The 19,641-nt window shown below is 39.6% G+C and overlaps 1 long non-coding RNA gene across 13 annotated transcripts in view; it reads right to left on the reverse strand.

Moving 5' to 3' along the window:
* Positions 1-714: 714 nt before the first annotated feature.
* The window catches only part of LOC119261109 (uncharacterized), a 35,083-nt gene continuing 16,156 nt past the window's right edge, over positions 715-19,641 (reverse strand). For 2 of the 13 annotated variants that reach the window (XR_008549258.1, XR_008549259.1), the window contains exons 3-10: positions 19,427-19,506; positions 18,130-18,239; positions 16,257-16,350; positions 14,372-14,439; positions 12,901-13,427; positions 11,427-11,694; positions 4,961-5,078; positions 715-1,219 (exon numbers count right to left, since the gene is read on the reverse strand). This is a non-coding gene — a long non-coding RNA (uncharacterized LOC119261109). Of the gene's footprint in view, positions 1,220-4,960; positions 5,079-5,407; positions 5,438-11,426; positions 11,698-12,900; positions 13,428-14,371; positions 14,440-16,256; positions 16,351-18,129; positions 18,240-19,426; positions 19,507-19,641 lie in introns of those variants that run through there. The other 11 variants (XR_008549256.1, XR_008549261.1, XR_008549265.1 and 8 more) reach the window with 9 other exon arrangements.

Consider the following 19,641-nt stretch of genomic DNA (forward strand, 5'->3'; position numbering starts at 1 on the left):
AGATGATGGATCCTTGTCCTGAATGCATGCCTGATGGCGGGCACCTGGAATAGGGTGTGGGCATAGGTAGATGGGATTCAGCTGAGCTAAGACTGTGCTTTTTAAGGGCGGTGTCACGGGGGGACGCCAGCAGCCCCAGCCAGCAGCAGCAGAACCTGAAGGAGAAGCCGACGCAGAAGCAGAGAACGCCAAAGAGCCCAGATAGAGTAAAGACTTGTGGGGGCTGGGAGGCCTGCCAGCCTCCTAGCCCCCCAGCCAGCACCCCTGCCTGCCATATGCCTGGTGAACCCCAATAAAAGACCTGCAAAACCACTGAGGACTCTGACTCCTCCTTTACCCGGTCTGCATGGGATCAGAAAACCTGCACCTGTGCCCAGTCTGGCCCTTACACACATCTTCTAGGTAATATCATCATTAAATTAATTACTATTGGCACTTCATTGTCAATAGTTACATATTTTTCTTGCAATGCAAGTACCACAATTTATTGAGTTTTTTTTAATTGAAGTAATATTAGTTAAGATCGCCATAGGTTTTTTTGCTATTATCAAAGCGCTGCTGCTGATAGTTTGTAGATGGCACCATTTCCTGCCTAATGCTTAACTTTATGATGTCTGAAGAAGGAAGAATGATTTGCTATTGACAAGTTTCCCCAGCAATGCCATTCAGAGCACTAGGTTGGACCAACTTTTTTTGCAGTGATGCAATCGCTGTTTTCCCAAGACAGAAAAGAAAAGCAAAATTTTGCTGAAAAAACTGTTCCCTGCTGGCAAATATACAGAGCCATGCCTCTCCCTTCTCACTAGCTCAATTTGGAGTTTTCATGGTTTTTAGATTTAACCAGTTTTTCGCAACTTTCCAATTGAATCTGAAAGACAGAATGCATCCACTTGGAACCAGTGTAGATGATTGGAACCCACACTTTCAATAGATGTGCTTTGCTCTCCCTAAGTCCCTCCAAAGAAGCAAAGCAAACTTGGACAGGTGCTCTAGCCCCGTGTCTTTATTCAGCGGGGCAGTGGATCAGATGTCAAAGACAGCATGACTTCTCATGAGCAAACAGGCATCAAGTTTACAAACATCCTCTCCTCCTTTTATTCTTGGGTCACCTCATCAGAATATGGGCTTTGAAAGGTCAAGGAATGCGAGGATTCTGGAGGCTTCAGATTTGCATTGATTGAATGAACTTCAGGAGCAAGATGGAGAAGATTTCATTAGCCTGGTGGAGAAGAGCAATTACATTCAATTAACCGCATAAGGCCAAACTGCCCTTTGAAATTACTCAATTCCATTATCCCTTGGTGTCTCATCAGTAAAGTTATCGTTGCCCATGTATTTTGGTGAAAGTAAATAGGATAACATTTATGTGAAGTGCAAAACAGAGAAAGCCTACAACTTATTGAATATACAATATATGTTTGCTTCTTATTATTTCATTATTATCTCTAATCATTAGCAATGCTCTCCATGCAGGACAAGGCCTAACAAAGTAGGTTAAGGTCAGTCAAGGATAGAATATGATTAACTATCTCAGGAGATAAAAGAACCATAACGGGACACTTACAAGCAATACTGGAGAAGATTATTCTTGGGATGTTTTAGGGACTGTAACATGGCCCTGTACCTTTGAGAATAGTTTCCCCTGAAGTTGTAGGAAAGAAGGAAACTATTTTCTTTTAGGATCTGAGAATAGAGGAATTTTCCAAAATAAAAATGCAAAAGGAATTGCCATTAGGAAAAACTCGAGCCATTTCCAAATTAATTAAATGCATTATTTTTAACTACAGAGGAGAAATATATATACACATATATACTTTCTAGTGGGGAACCATGGAAAGAGGGAGAAAAAGACCAGGTAAGTCTGGGACAAACGATAAAAATTAATGTACAAATTAAGATACAGCTGCCCGGGTCATCCTCCTGTGTGTCTCTCCCATGTGTCTCTCAATGTCTCAAATCCACATGTCTCCGTCCATGTCTCCCAAGTCCCTGGGGCAAGTTCAAACCTGGGGCAAAAGCATGTTCCTCTTCACTTGTCTCCCCCTGTGTTTCTCCACGTGCCTCCAAGGCTTCTGCATCTTCACCTGACCTCTCACTCAGTCCCTCACTGGATGGCAGGGAACCCAGCACCTCCCCTTTACAGTAAGTCCTTATGATGTGTGCATGTTTCCTTGTGAATTTTTCATCTCCCTTTAATGCGGTAAGATCTCAGTTTCTTCCTTATTTTATCCCAGAGAAATAGGATTTAATGATTAATTTTGTTTTTCAAATGAGAGTTTTCATCCCTCCATCCTTCTCTCTTTTCCTTCTGCTCTGTTTTCAGAACCTTTCCTATGTCATTTCCTTGAAAACAATCAGTTTAACACAATCCTTATTCCAAAGAAACATATTTTGGGCTGGCAAAATTTGCTCCCATTCACTAGAATATAAAGTACTGAGACTAGGGACCTAATCTTATTTATATATGAATTCTTCACATCACCTAAAACTGTGGCAAGTAGCAGAACATCTTGCAAACACTGAAATATTTATTTGTTGGGTAAATGAATAATGCAGCAAGTACATAAAAAGTGAGGGAATAACATCAAAACTCTTCACAAATGCATTAACCATCAAAGAATTTACTATCTCTGTAATCATACATTCTGCAAAATATTATTTACGTGAAGTTTCTTGAAGAAGTTTAGTAAGTTCATTATTTTTTAAAATCTGTTTTGGGCTCATTCTTCGATGTAGTTAAGGTAATGGTGACAGTTCCTTGTGGAACCTGCAGGGCCTCACATGGTCTCAGCTGTGCGTGGCAATGAGACACATCTTGGGAAAAGCCTGCTCCAGACACCTTGGGGAATCAAGCTTCCCCTTGAGCATCAACCATACGTTCAGTCTGGTTTACTTTATTTTTCTCCTTTGGTCTTTCACTGCAATGTGATGCATTTTTCTTGTCTTTTTTTTATTTCTTTCACCCCAATGAATGGTGAGGTACACAACAAGGATTTTGTCTGTTTTTGTTATGACTGATTGTCTGGAATAAATTCCAGGTTCTTTAATGAACAGTTGAATGAATTAATGAAAGAGAAGCAAGAAGCAAGGTAGAGTGAGAAAACTTTAAGTAGAGTCTTCTCCTACTATATCAGAATAAGTAGAAGGTCCAGAATGACCTGTCCAGAAAGTACGATCAAAATAGAAAAGAAATACTGGTAACCATGTAATCTTGCAATAAATATGTGCCTGCATGCAGCATATAGGCATGGGGCATGGAAACATATTTTTAAGGGGACTGATAAGAAACTTCTGAAAGAAGATACTCCATGAAGCTGAAGAATGTTTTCTTCAGTGTTTTCTAAATAGAGCTAAATAAAATGAGTAATAAATCAATAAATCGAGAACTTAAAATTGTGATAAGACAGTGAGATGTGAGCAAGGGAAATCATTTGCCAAGAAAAATAATCAATAGTTCACAATGAGAACACACAACATAAATTTGGAGCGGCAAAGAACAGAAAACACAAATTTGAAAGGAATGAATCAACATAATATTAAAATTATTTTGAATTCATTCGACAGGTCTCCAAAGGGTTGTTAACAGCCGGAGGGGAACTTCTGCCTAAAATGACAGACACTTAGAACTTGACATATTCCGCTAGAGAACAGACTTCTTCAGGAGAAAATATCATTTCTTTGCATTGGATTCTTTTCTACTTTTCATATCATCTTGTTGTCAAAGAAACCCAAGAAATACCAAGATAGCCCATTTATATGCTCGTAAGATTGTTGTATCCTTGCATAGTCAATACAACTTTAAATATATTCTATTTAAATTTGTTTCTTCAAATTCATCTTGTAGATATCCAAAGCTTTAGTAAAGAAATCTCAAAATAAACACATCCTGTTTATTTATTTATTTTTGGAAGCTAAACACTTTCAGAATTATTTAAACTTAAATTGATTTGTTTTTTTTTTTACTTGACTCAACCACTGAGGAAATCTGAATGTAAAATAAAAAGAGCAAATATTAAAAATAAGAATTTTTAAACAAAAATTAAATTCCAACAAGCTAAGACATTCAAGCCCATGGGTAACCAGAGAAGTAATATCCTCAAACATGGTACTTAACTGACAATGTCACTGGTCTGAGTCAGCCAAGGTTTGGCCTCCCACTTCATGCCAGCTTCTCCCTACCACCTGACCCCATCGGCTTCCACTGTTAGGAACAGAACAGGACCGTCCCAGGACATTTTTTTTTTTAATAAAAAGAAGAAAGTGAGAGAAATTACCTATTATTTTTCCTTCAGGAAAAGCAATAGAATCCCAACATTACTAGAAATAGCCTAGAACTGAAAAGTCTCCTGCATTTTAAGTTTGGCTGCCCTTCCTTGGTCAAAACACATCCAACAATGGACTTGAAGGCAGTGCTAATTTAGATGCTTCCTGAACAAATCAGCACATAGGAATTATTTTCTTATTTTTTTCACCACAGCATCTCAAATACTAAAAACAGAGCATGAACAAATAGGCACTCAATAAATATTTATCAAATACTACCCAGTAGATGAATGTGTATATGACATATTTGTTTCTATTATCTAAAAAAAATGTTAAAAAGTTCACATAAAATTACTGATGGTTATTTATGGTAGTAGGTGTGGGGGAAAGATTTAATTTTCTTTAGGTAGCACTTGGGGATTTTCACATCACAATTTTAATCTTCCAAAATGTAACTTTTTCATAACAATTTAATTTGAATTCTATGCTGCCTAACAGAAAAATGATCTATATTCAATTCCAGAAAACCTCAGTAAACTTAGTTAGAAACTCTTTCAGCTAAAAATTAAAACTTCATCCAGGCATCCCAGTGCCATCCTCGGCCTCCTCTGGTGGGTGCCTGTCTGCACGCATCAGCCCCGTGGCTGGATGTACTGGCCCCTGACGCTGTGATTCGGCCTCAGTGTCATTTACTCACCTGGGTGTGCTCAGTGTGGCCTCCAGGCTGCCCACGTGCTCACAGGCACTCTGTGGTGCTGGGGTGAGGTATGTTTGGAGAGGTGCTGGGTTCAGAGAGCGGGATCCTTGGGTTACCTCTGGAAAGTGTCACCAGAGATAAGTGGTGAGTTTCAGTGGCACGTGATGAGTTTCCCCACCAGGCAGAGACGTTTAGTTATATCTAAAAGGACAGGTTTATTATAAAAAGGGAGAGAATAAAGGACACTTGCAGAGACGCAAGTGGGCAGAAAGAGCTGCCATAGTAGGGACAGGTTTGCTAAAAAAGAGGCCTGTATAATCCCAGGCTGCAGCCTTGGGAGGAGCCTCCACTGCTTTGCAAAGGGAGAAGGGTGAAAAGCAGCACCTGCACAGGCAGGTGGGCGGAGCGCTGCTACCTGCTGCCAGGACAGAAATTGCACGGATTGGATAGAGTCTTCTCCTTTGAAGGGTTTCATCCCTGTGGGGTTGATAACTCTTGTTAACCTGATTAAGCAGGTGAAACCTGAAACGACCAGAGGAGATTCTCTAATGGTCCTCAATCTCCATATTTCCTTTTCTTTGGAAATGTTCATCCCTTTGTGGAGTTGTTAACTATTGTTTAATTACTTCTAGGGAGAGACTAGGCCGAGTTGTAAGGCTCTGTGATTCTCTGCAGCGGCCCTCAACATCCATAGCCCATCTCTGGTCTGCGCTGCCACATACTTTTTCTATAGCATCTGATACTGGGCATAGCAGTTGGGAGTGGAAGGATTTTTCATTTCTGTAGCTGCTTTAACAACTATGTTAATCCCTTCTATCCCCATCTCCAGCTTTAGGCCTATGGGAGCCAGTTTCTGGTCTTGTGATGCCTCCTTTCCAAATTTCTGCACTTAGCCTCTGCCAGCTGGAGCTTGCCACCTCTGCAGAGGCCCACGGTTGACTGTTGGCTACCCCCTTGGAGGTAGTTCAAAACCAAGTGCCCTTAGACACCTGACGTTTCTCCCTCCTCCCCAACCTGGCAAATTTCTGTCTTAAGGAATTTGAGTCACTTTTCAGGAGCTTTCATCCACAATTAAAATGAGTGCTGCTTCTTCCAATTCTTCCCTCTTCCACGAGTTGTTTAACTTTTTCTCATTTGGAGCGCTACACCCATGCCTTTCAGCTGCGTAGTGTTCCAAAAGCTGCCTCTTGTGGCTGTACCACAAAAGACACACCACAGTGGGGAGGGCCAGAGCCACCTGAACAATAGTTTTAATTTCTATGTTTATTGATCTTTATAACTCCTTTACAATTGTACTTTCATATGAAACTTGCGTGGCTATGTTACGCTACCACAAGATTATATCCATTTAGAAATAAATCTATAATAAATGGGAACAGACTATACCACCCCAAAATATGCCTCTTTGGTGTATTATTTTGAACCTGTGTTTTTTTTTTTTTGTTTGTTTGTTTGTTTGTTTTTGTGGGACTCTCACTGGTGGCCAGGGATCGAACCAGCACTGCAGAGGCTGCGGGCAGCCTCGCAGCCCAGTGCTCAACCGCTGGGCCACCAGGGGAGGCCCTGAACCGGTTCTTTTCTATGAAACCACAGACAGGAAAAGCTCTGAAAACTGATTACAAATTACCCTTTTGTAAAAGATGTTTGCATTCATAAGGAAATCATCATTTGTAAGGCCATCTTCCTCTCTGTCTTAGGAAGAATGAATACATTTCTGTGAGAAGACAACAGATTTAAATCTGCAAACAACCATACCTCTGTCTGCTGTGCCTTGTCCACTAACCTCCCACAGCTGACTCCCTTTGCCCCCAACATCTTTTCTCATTAGCTAAAGATGAAAATTAATGGTTTACGCCATTTCTGGGACTTACTCAATTTTCCTGGGTCTCTCTTTTGTGTCTGCAGGGAGTGCAAATATTATTAACTTCTGTTTGTTTTTTTCCTGTCAATCTGTCTTTAATTACAGGGAGTGTCTCAGTGAAGAACCCATAAGGTGTTGGTTGCAAAGGAAATTATTCCCTAACCCTTTGAATTCTGCTAAGCTGCCAAGTAATCGGCAAACATCAGCCAGATTAACAAGAGGAAAAAGTCAAAAAGAAGTTTAATAATAACACTGAAAGGTCCATGCAGGAATGGGAGCATATGGGTGGAGAAGGAGTTGGTTAAAGGTGGTACAGGACATGTCCCGAATGAGAGCCAGTATAAATTTTAGGAGGCGAGGAGCGAAAAGAAAAATAAGGTTATGTTTCTTTTACCATCAAACCTTATGCTAGGGGAAAAAGAATGTCAGTGAGGACCCACAGCCAGGCAACCCGTTTAATATCGGAGCTGCCCTATAACACTTAGATCACTGCAAAAATACTTACAAAGAATATGGGGGGTACCTGCCTGTTCCTCAGGGAAGAATGTTATTACTAGTAAAAGAGGGGCCTCCAACTCTCCGCTAACGAGGTTTCAAAATCCTATAGTGTCATGGCTCCTCCCACTCTTAGGGCCAATATTAGTAATAACCTTATTTTTTCTTTTCTCTCCTCGCCTCCTAAAATTCACACAGGCTCGCATTCGGGAAATGTCCTGTACCACCCTTAACCAGCTCCTTCTCCACCCATATGCTCCCATTCCTGCATGGACCTTTCATACACACGTACCTCCTGTCTGCAGGGGAGAGACCCACATAACCACCAGGTAACGCCCCACAAGGCTCTGATACAACCTTAAATAATTTCACTAAACCAGGGAAGCTGGGGAGAGGAAGGGGAGGTCAGTTAGGAAGTTTACCAAGGAAGACACAGTTGACAAAAACAGTGCATACCTAAGTTCTACAATTCCATAGCAAAGAGATAAAAAGCGATTAGGTCTTTCCTAAGTTCTACAATTCCATAGCAAAGAGATAAAAAGCGATTAGGTCTTTCCGGGAGATTGTAGAGAGAAGTTTACATTTAAATAGCTTTCAAAAGCAACCTCCACTCAGCCTTCAGAGCCCCTCCCATAAGGTCAGTCTTTTGTAAACACATATTTTGGGTTGAAAGATCTTTGCTCCCCTACAAAATGCAGAGAGAGTTATTTTTTCTCCCCTATGACTCAAGAACTATCACAATGAGAAAAAAAAAAGGTATTATTCTCTCTTTTTGCTAACCACATTTATTAGTTTATACATTGCAATATTTCCATGTTGTTACAATACTATATTTTCCACACAGAAATCCACATATTTGTTTTGGTATTAAATCAAAAATTATATCTAATCCCATGAATTTTTGCATACTGAAACTTTTCTATGGCTTTGAATTTTGAATCACAGCTTGGCTGGTAATAAAATATTTCTTCAGACCACCTTTTCTCTTACTGAAAACATGGAAGTGTTGTAGAGCAACCCCGATACAAAACGGGGTGCCTGACTGTGGGTCCTCACCCGCGCGCTTAAAAGGACGTATCAATGCTCTACTGCAGGCCCACGTGAAAGGTTCATAAAAGGTTTGTTTACAAAGGGAAGGGGAAATGAGGAAATGGACAGCTCTGGGAGAAAAGTGGGAGACAAAGTTTTAAATGCGTCCTACCCGATCCGCCGATCAGGAATCCCAAAATGGCGCTCTGAGAGCTGGCCGCCAGCCAGGAGCCGTGAAGCCAGGAGGCGAGCGATCGCGAGCCAGAGAGCGCCCAAGGCCCACGTGTTTGGTTTTTCATATCCAACCTGGCTGCCCAACTCCACCCTCAGGTCCCAGCCACCCTCCCTTGGTGGTGATGGGATTTGTCTTTCCCAGAGTCTTGATGGCTTTAGTCTGGAGTGGGGGTGGAGTCCACAAAGCCTGTATGGGATTAGCTCAGGACATCACTTCCCCCTATCAGAAGAACCTCTTAATTTGTATATTTCATTTAAGTGCAATACCAACTTGACTTTTGTCGCTGATGTTTTCTCTTATATATGGCATTGAAAATACTCTTCATTTAGTGTTAATATCAAATAATTTAATCAGAATATGTCTTACTATGACCTTGAAAGCTCTAGATCAGTTTTTCCAGGTCCATAGTGGCCCTTTAAAAATAAACTCAGGGGCCTCCCCAGTGTTGCAGTGGGTTGAGCACTGCTCTGTGAAACTGTCCGCAGCCTCTGCAACGTGGGTTCAATTTCCAGCCCTCCAGGGAGATTCCCACATGGCGGCGAGGCAGACCTCTCCTGTCTCCCCGCTGCTCCCCTCAGCAGTGTATTTCAGTGGATCTGCCTGTTCTGCTCCCCACTCTGTCTCTGGTGAATCCTCCCGCACTCCAGCGCCTCTGGTCTGTACCCCAGTTCTTGTATAAATAAAAATATAAATCTTAAAAAAAATAAACTCAGGTCTTCAGTTAAATATTTATGTAGCACAATTTTTTCTTCTTCTGAGTTCCATTAACAATATAATGGATTTTCCCCTTATCCTCTGGATAGATGTTTTCTGATTTTAAATCATTTAAAAATTTGTAGTACCTTTAATAGGTTTTTTTTTTTTTATGTCTTTGTTATATTTTTTTGGCCAATCTAATCTCCCTTTGATTATTTTGTATTTTAATCCAAAACTGATCTCTTTTTCATTTTCTTCAGTTATTTTTTTAGTTTGTTTAATTCTTATTTAATGTCTCCCTGATTTTTTTTTTTTGTTTGCTTCATTTGGTTTCACTATTTTCTGAGATGTGTTATATTTCTGAATAAAGATTTTATAACTGCAGTAGCTTAAATAAGGTATTTATTTGGATTGAGAGGGTGTGTTTAATTTTTCTCTTTTGTGATTGTGTTAGTGTATGAGTGAGGGGCACCCAAGGACCCCAAACTCTAAAGAGGTGCACTCTCTAACAGGTGTCCACCCATGCACCACACAAAAGCCAAGTGGACTCTTAGTGTGAAAGACCTTTAATAGGATTAGTGTGTTCAGAGAGAGAGAGAGAGAGAGAGAGAGAGAGAGAAGAAAGGCAGGATAATACTTTCCCAATAAAACATCCAAAATAAACCATCCCCTTGTTTGGCAAATATCCAGCCAATGGGGTTGCTGCAAAGTGGAGCATCTGAGGCCTGATAGCATGTCACAAGCCTCAGGTAACTTCTAGTGGGACTTCTGCCAAGGGCAGCATCCCCACATCTCTCTCACCCACATGTTTTTTCTAAGTACCTCTTCCAAGAGATTCTACATGTCTCTCCTCTCTGTATCTGCTACAAGTCTCTGGGTACAAGTTGAAACCAGAAAAGCGAGAGGGGAAATCTGAGCCCACATGCATTCGGTTACACACCAAGCATTGGTGTCTAACTCCACCCACAGTCCCCAGCAAACCCCTGTCCCCCTGAGCACTGCAGTCCAAGGAGGCTGCCTGTAAGTGGAGGCAGGATACCGCACCTCCCCTTCACAAGGTGTATCTATAACAATTTGTGGCTTTGGAGAAATGTTATCATGTGATATTTTTAATTTCCATGCCCTATTGTCCTCTCTTGGTGTGCCATCTGCAATTTTCTACTTGTTTTGTGATATTTTATTTTTCTGGATCAGATACCATGGCTGCATGCAGATGGGGGTAAAGGTGAAAGGGAATGAACTCATTCCTTCTTATCTTCTTTGTTCTTCATGAATCTGACTAGATTATTTTGTTTTCTGCAGTCTTAGTTTAATTATATCTTAATATCTGGTTTTGGTCCAAGAAGGCATATTACAAGCATCTCACAATCCCTTGAATTTTACAAAAGCCAATTCTTCTGTCACTAAACAATGAAGGCAAGGATTTTTATCTCTTGTGCCTATTGTTGAATCTTGACCCCCCTAGACAGGTGACAGGAATATAGAAGTTGCTCATTGAAATGTTTTGTATGGTCAGTAAATATCTGAATCTAATCATCAAACATATGGTCATAAATGTTTATTTTCTTACTCTATTTAAAAGATGTTGGATCTTGTCTTATATCAAATACAATATATGGATTAACTCCATAACTATGTTAGCTCTATAACAAACAGGTGCTAGCTTGAAGAAATTTTAGCATACAGTGGTAGTTAGCATTGGAGAGAAATTGAGGAGATTTTTAGCTAATAATTTTGTAAGTAATACCTAAGCTTTGAATCTAGGCAAGCTTCCCACCACAAATTGAGTATCAGAATGAAAAGTAAGCAGAGGAGTGAATGTAGGTAAGAATTGAGGCAAGGAGCTATCCCTATAAAATTGTATACTTCTATTACCTAAAAGTTATCCAATAAATAAAAAACATAACAGTTTACAAAATATCTGAGTACCACATTGGAGAAACAAAACTAAAATGCAATCTAAGACAACATTCCTGAAGGTCCGGCAGATTTGGGATCAAAATCCTTCCAGCTGAAAATCGTTTGATAAGTAAAATGAAATCTGTGACCTTCCTGGCAAAAGGGGGTGACTGAAAATGTCTTAGGAGCAAGGCACCTGTTATGGGTTCATCCCCAGAGGGGGGGGAAATAATAGCTCCAATCAAGCTTACCATGTACTGTGATCTTTGTTATGGCTTTGGATGACTTACACTTGGTGACACAAATCAGTTAGATACATTTAACAGCCAAGAAAAGTGATAGTTCCTGGGAACAACTATCGCAGCCAAGAAATTCATTCTTCTTCCAGAACAAGTTGAAAACACTTTTACACACAGGATCTCAATCTTGTAATGCCCTTTTGTGAATTGTCACATTTAAAAGAGTAGCTTTTGTTATACCGAATACGCCTCAGTTGCAGAGGGAAGTCATGGAACTCTCCTGCTGGAAGTAAGGAGTTTTGAGTTAATACAAAATTTAATAATAAACAGAAATATTGTTTAGTATTTTTGACCTGTTAATGGTCAAGAATTGAAAAAAATGTTTTTGAACACTAAATATATTTTATATCTCAGTTTGGTCAATAGGTTATCAAGTCATCTAAAACGAGAATATAAAATCCACAATACATATCTGATTTTATTTTTAGTAGTTTGCCATTTTTATCTTTTTTGAGTTCATTTTTCATTAGAAATTTACAAGCCATGTAGTCTCTGTCTCCTGCCCTCCACCCTCTTCCTCTTTCTTGTTCTTTATTCTTCAATAAAGTTGATCCCAGAACAACTCAGGGTGTGGGGTGTCCAGTCCACCTAACATCAAAAATCTGGGTATAATATTTGACTCCCACCAAAACTTAGTTACCAATAGCCCGCTGCCAATCTGACACCTCACAGAGGACACAGTCATGTTTATTATACGTATTCTATGCTGTATTTTTACAACAACATAAAATAAATAAAAAGAAAATGTTATTTAAATATCATAAGGGAGATAAAATACATTTGCAGTAGCAAGTGTGGGGAGTAAAGGGTCAACTGATTATTAATTGGGGACAATCCATGTGTGTTTCAAGGGTCACCATGGCTAACTGTATTGTCAGTTACCTTCCTGCTAGGACTGCTTGTCCTTTACAGCCATAGGTGAGGCAGCAGCAGGTCTTGCAACTGTTCCCAAGTGATTCCCTGCCCATCTGGTCCTCTCTGCTTGTCCCATGTGGGCTGGGCTGGCTGCACTGAGGCAGCTCTGTTCCCCAGGAGAGGCTGCCCTCCCACAAGGCTAGGGGTCACAGAAGTGTTTCTCCCAGCTTCCTTGGCTGGCCTCCACGAGGGCTGCCTCCGGCTATTCTCAGGGGATTAGGTCTTATGGGCAGGAGAGGAAACACTAGGAATGTAGCATTGTACACTAAAATCACAAGGGTGGAGGGGACAGTGTGGGGACATGGGAAGGAGAAGCAGCCTGACAAAGGGTTAGGGGGTCTGACTCTGGAGTTGGGGTTTAACTCACTGCATCAATCATCTTAAGAAATGTACTTATTACTCTGAGATTGGGTTTACACAGTTTTGAAAATAGAATCTTAATAGCACCAAATCATGACGACCATAGAGTTTTGGTGAGGACTAACAAGAATCCACAGTAAGAACCGTTCACCTCCCTTTTGGAGTGTCTCACTTCACAACAGAGGTTGTGCTTGCACTGAGGTCTTGTTGGAAAGAATGATTTTCCAGACTGCATTGTTTAATCCAGACCTGCTGTCTCTCCATTTGGTTGTATCCACATGGTCCGAGTTGTCGCCAGGTATTGACAATACAAGCCTAGTACATAGCTGAGGTCCCAGCCAGAGTGACAAACTTTTTCCTAACTTCAATTTCCACAAAACAAATGGAGGTGGTGCATCACGTCCACACATATGTTGGCGAGATTCTCTGTCCTCCGCTGCCTGCATTCTGTTAGAAATTTGCTCCCATCTCCCTTCTTCCTATCCTCAGAGGATGGACTCATTATCCAGAAATATGTCTCCTTGGCATTTCTCTCCTGTACACAAAAATCAGGCAGAAAAGAGCCATCCGGGCAGGAGAGGCAGACTCCATTCTGAGGGATCGGCCACATCTCCCCTGGTCAGCTGGGAGATCAAGTGTCTGGCGTTGATTTCTTTCTTCAGGCTTCAAATGTTTTCTCTAAGTAATAGAAAAGGGAAAAAAAATCACAAATGTATTGAACGTCTTTAGATCAATTGTAAGAGGAAAAAATACAAGCATAATACCCTATTGAGTAGACAGCATTTCTCAAATGTATTTCCTTTTGTTGACCCCATCAATCTATGCTCAACATCTCTGTGAAGGAGGCAGGGATCATCATTTTAATGATAGGAAAATAAGTTTTGGAGAGTTAAGTGAGATTTCTCCTGTTACAGATACTCAACTCTGACAGCATTATTTTCTCAACTAAAAATAATTTTTTACCTTAAAGATATTTACACCAATTACTAATAAGTCACAGGTATGATATATATCATATGTCTGATATACATGTCTGATATATATATATTTGTATTATGAAAATGAAATTTGATAATTAGATAGCAACTTGAGCTGTAAATAGTCTTTATTTTTTATTCACTATCATAATTAAAATGTTGGTATATATCCTTTGTTGGAGGTACACTTTTTTTTTTTTTTTAAAGATTTATTAATTCATGCATGCAAGATCCAGGGTACAGGTCAGATGTATGGGAGAGTAAGAGAATTTACCAGAGACAGAATGGGGAGCAGAACAGGCAGACTGACTGAAATATACTGCTGAGGGGAGCAGTGGGCGAGTCAGGAGAGTCTGCTACACCATGTGGGCTTCTCCCTGGCTGGGGATTGAACTCATGTGGCATTGGCTAGTGATAGCTTCTTAGGTTGCATCTTAACCCCTTGCACCACCAGGGAGACCCGTAGGCTATCTTCTTGACTCTTGGATCTCTGATTATACAAAGCTGAATCTTGATATTAATTTATTTTTTTGAAGTTAGCTCCACTTGGTTTTCTCACTGTCAGTCAGTAAACTCTATTAATTCTGCAGCCACTACATCTGTGTCACCCAGTCCACAACCAAAAGGCAAGCACAGTTTCTTCACGTGTCTCTCGGCTCCATGTGCCTCCTCCAGGTCTCCTGGCTCCATCCTGCTTCCTTGTCTCCTACGGACTACATTGAAACACATGAAATTGTCATTCATGATCATCCTAGACTTATGTAAATTGCAACCTATATTTCAAACTAGTATGTTATATCAAGATTATATGGAATATCCAAAAAATAGACATTTCAGTATTAAAAAGATATTACTTAGAAGAAAATACACAGGTGGAAGAAATGGACAAGAAAAGCTAAAGGCTCATCTGTTCTGTCTTCCCTGCCTGTTCACACAACCCTGTATATTAGGTGTCGATTAATTTTGAAGTTTATGTATAAAATGCACCCTCAGTATATATTATTAAAGGTCAAATGTAGGGCCTCCCCGGTGGCGCAGCAGGTTGAGCACAGAGTTGTGAAGCTGTCTGCAGCCTCTGCAGCACAGGTTCGATCCTGGCCGGCCGGCAAGAATCCCACATGGTGCAGCAGACCTCCCCTGTCTCCCCGCTGCTCCCCTCAGCAGTGTATTTCAGTCAATCTGCCTGTTCTGTTCCCCACTCTGTTTCTGGTGAATCCTCTCACCCTCCCGCACCTCTGGCCTGTACCCCAGCTCTTGTATAAATAAATAAAATCTTTAAAAAAATAAAGGTCAAATGTATTCTGTTGTAAATTATTCACCAACGAACAATGATGAGGTACATCATATGCTAATTTACTTTTTTGAAAGTGATATCTTTGACTTCTTGGGAAATACTGTGCGACTTCGTCTCTGGACTGATGGGTCCTTATCTTCAAGAAAACAAAATCCAGTGCTAAACTAGATTGTGCTCTCAATTGTTCTGTGTGCAATGAAACAAGTCAAGCTGTTTCCATCACTTACCTTCATACTAAAATTGGGGACTTATTAATATTAGGCTGCCTGGTGACCACCCCAGGTCTGGTGCAGGTAAACAGCAGGCAGAATGGAGTGAGAGAGGGAGATGTGGCCAACTGTGAAAAACACATAGGAAGTGCAGGCTCCATGGGCCAACAGAAGGAGAAAAATGAGAACCATGGCAAAGGAGTAGAAAAATTAGCAATGTATTTTCAAAATGCCTCTGAAAATAAGGTGAGATTTGATGACTTGCTGTTGTAAGTCCCAACTACAGACAGCTGAGACAGTTGAAGTCAGCAAGATTAGGCTGCACTAGTAAGTGAAACAATCACCAAAAATGGGCAGGATGAATCCAGAAAAACAGCAAATAGTAATGATTGCCATTAGGTTTTCCATTTCCTCCAATTTTTCATTCTCTAAATGCTCCTTGCAGACAGTCTTCAACTCGCTAAATGACCTCTATCTAGAAAATAGATAGGCACTCATTCCCAGATGGAGAGCTCACATTTCTTTGCCAAGACACCAGCCCAAAGTGGTCCTGGGGGGAGGAGGTGGGAAAATGCACAGAGCACTGAAGAGCATAAACAGATTCTAAGAGCAGACTGCAGTGCTGTCATTCATTGAATTTAAGAGGCCATTTATTTTTCCAGAGCAACATTATTTTATGGAGCATAACAAGAAAAACATGACAAACTATGACAATGCTTCCTAATTTAGAGTTTTAATTTTGTTCTCATCAGAAGAGTTGTTTTTAGAATTATTTAAACATTTTTATCATTTATCTCTTTCATTCACAAATGATAAATTAAAATACAAACCAAATAAATTAGAAGTTGCATGCCCCCCCCAAGTGAAGACAATTGAAGATATTCCTCCTATAGTGAATATTTGTGTTACTAAAAATCTGTCCACTGCACAATTTCTGTGCTCTTTCCTATACATAGTAACTTTTCTTTAGGATCAAGTCATAGTGTAATATTCTTAAAAAAATATTTCAAAAGGCAATTAAACTTACTGTATGTACTTTAACTGAAGAGATGACAATATGAACAGCTTAGTCCAAGTTCATTATTGCACATAAGCAATGAGAATCATAAAATAATGACCTGCTGAGTGGGAATAGTGGTAAATATCATTAATTATAAGAAAATTCCTGACCACAAATGTATGTAGAAAAAAAATCAAATATATGAAAAACAGGAAGAATAAAGATAACTCGAAGAATAATGATAATGCAAAATATAAGCACATTGAGTGTTCAACACTCAGGAACGCTTTCATTTTGCATGCATGTAGTAAAACTACTGTTATTTTCATGCCCTCTCTCAAGCAAAAAAGTACAATTTCACTACACCCAACAAAGTACCTAAAATGATAACAATGCCAAATAACAGCAACGATGTAGAACCAAACAAAATCTCTCTTGCATATCTTACTGGGCTGTAAAGCAATATTACTATACTGGAAAAATAGCTCTCAGGTTTCTAATAAAGTGAAATATAGCCCTGTTGTATGACCTACCAATTTCACCCTTAAATAAATGAGTGTATTTATTTCCAGAAAGACTTGCACATGAAAGGGTGTATCTATCCACATAAGGACTTGTACTCATAGTAGCAGAACCATATCGGTCAAAACTGGGTGTCTCAGACACCCCTGAAGAAGAAATGTAATTTCAAATGCCTCTGGAATGTTTGTACAAGAACCATTCAAGCACAGACAATGTAATAAAACATGTAAGTCAGAACGTCAGAATAGCAGGTCCTGTCTGCGTGCTTGTGTGCACGTGTGCGTGTATTGAACATTAATACACAAAACCCTATTGAAATGAGGTCCAGAGGCTGAACAATGCCCAAGCACATAGAGATCAGCAAATTCCAGGACCCAGCATGCCAGGAAGAGATGCTATTTCTTCCACTGAGGAGGTGGTGGCCCAGCAGGCGCACGGTGGGCTGTTAGCCTGGGGCTTGGGCAAGTGCACCCTCTTCCCTGTTGTTTCTACATAAACCCATTTTGTTGTTAAAATAACTGATTGCTTTTGTTTGTGGACAACAGTTGTATAGACCAGAAAGTACATGAGGGACTTTTATCTGACCCTGGGTATGTTCTGTACCTCAGTCTGGTCGTAGTTAGCCCTGTGTCTGCGTGTGCGTACAGATGTAAACTCATCACCCTGCGCGTGCCAGACCTGCACGCTGGATGCCTTCGGCTGCTTGTCTGTTATCCCTCAGTATAAAAATACTAAAGTTAATTTACTCAAATGGGCTGATATGGTTTATTTTGTGATTCAACAGAATTCCGCTATGGACAGTTTCTAGATACATTCAAGGTAATGTTAAAATTTCTCTCCTGATAAGCTGAGGACAGTAGAAGCCAATTGACAAGTTGAGATCAACACATTAGCTATCATTTTAAGGTCAACGTACAGGGAAACACATTTGGAGCAAAGACGTAGGTATAGTCTTTGGGGTATTGGAAGAGGAAAAACTGGGATATCAGACAGGAGTACTGAAATAGGTAAAATGTGTTGTAAGCCAGTTACCTTAATAAAAAAAGATATAAGAAGTTACAGTAAAATAAAATGTTTCTACGACTAGCAATAAAAAGTGAGAGGTTTCTCTACCTCATACTATTCACTTTTGATAAATCCCATCTAGTAATGTGAGTACACTCGTTTAGATACATTATTAGGAAAGTAAGTTTTGTGGGCTGATGTGAAAACACGAGCAGTACATAAAATATAGACAATTTGGTTCGTTATATTTTATGGAAATACGTGTTTCGAATTGCGATCCTGCCGTACAGTGACCTTTTTAAAAAGTCAAGTATTTCAGGAACAACCTGTACAGTTTAAATTAGTGTTAATATGCATGTCTAATGCTACTTACAATTCCACTTTCACTCAAAATGCAGTGTTTGTGGGTCGGAATTTCAAGTTGCTTTCCTTGGAGACCTGGATACTGTCTTCCTCCTGGGACCGATACATAAAAGGCAAAACCTATGGAGAAAGAATCAAGAGGATGCATAACATTTTGAAATGCAGAGACATCTCCTTTCATAAAGCCACATTCAGAATATTTCCTAAGGACAAGCATTTTTAAGAGTAAGTGATGCAACATAATTTTAGAGTGGAAAATTAAAAACACCCACTGCATTGAAGAGATGGGAGCAGGTCAGGAATATAGAGCTTCCTCTCAGCGGAATGCTTAGGAACCATTGACATTAAAGGACTAAATTGTCCTTTGGTAAAGGAAAAATTAGAAAGGCTAAAGAATTGAAGGATGATTTCACGAGTTATCCACACAGTTATCGAAGTCACAGAGCTGTTTGTCAAAGGAGAGCAGTTACTAAGTGGAATGAACAATGGAAAACTTTCTACTAAAGTTTTCTATTATGTAAATACTGTATAAATTCACAAAAAATCACAGATTATGGTTATGTTTTCAAAACTGAGGAAACATGAATTAAAACCTAACAATTATATTCTGGTTCAATTATGAAAAGTGTATCTTCTCAGTAGTCCCCAACTTGCCAGAGAATAAATTAGCAGTGAAATGAACCTGCATTGCCATTTTCCCAGTTTTTTTTCATGTAAGGGTCTAATTTTCTCATAAAATGATAGAGCAATATTTAAGGTGTTTTGTAAAAATGCATTTATTGTGTGAACAATCACACTTCACATAATTCTGTTTCTCAAAGAATTCTATATTCAATTAGTAACCACGGGGGAAGATCAATAAAAATGAAAAGTGATTTTATAATTGGCCACATTAATTGAGAAATTAATAACTCTATAATAGAAGCGTCCATCACTCTATCTCTTGAGTACATATTTCAAATCACCACATAAATCACTTACTTAAGAATTACGTATCTTATTTTCAGACACCCATCTGGGATGCTCATTATGCCCCAAATATTTATTCTCTGTTTCTTTTTATATTGCAGTGCTAGCTATTTAATTAAAGGAAGAGACTGTCTGCCTGAAATTGAATAAGATGCATTTACATGTCTCATGTTAGAAAAATAATTACCCTGCACTAAAAGGGAAGTTTTAACTGATACTATCAATTGCCCAATTTTCCAGCCACTGAGACCCCAATTGCTAGGGTTAGCTGTTCAGTTTTATTTGTCACAGCCTCTGACTTCAAGGACACTCAGCCTTACAGGAAGCCAAGCACTTACCATCTTGAACAAAACATCTTCTAAGGCAAAGAGCAGAGTGCAATGGAACCCATGGGGAAAGTTGCTAGAAATGGCTGGAGCTAGATGAATGAGTCAGAAAGTAAATTACTAAGGACATTTCATTTCAAACTGCTTAAAATTCATAATCACAATGATTCAAACAGAAATGATATCGCTTTTGTTTATAAAACCATTTTTAAACAGAATAAAATTAC

Source organism: Talpa occidentalis, unplaced genomic scaffold (assembly GCF_014898055.3).
Source record: "Talpa occidentalis isolate TD23 unplaced genomic scaffold, MPIMG_talOcc4v2.1 talOcc4.6, whole genome shotgun sequence".
Taxonomy (NCBI): Eukaryota; Metazoa; Chordata; class Mammalia; order Eulipotyphla; family Talpidae; genus Talpa; species Talpa occidentalis.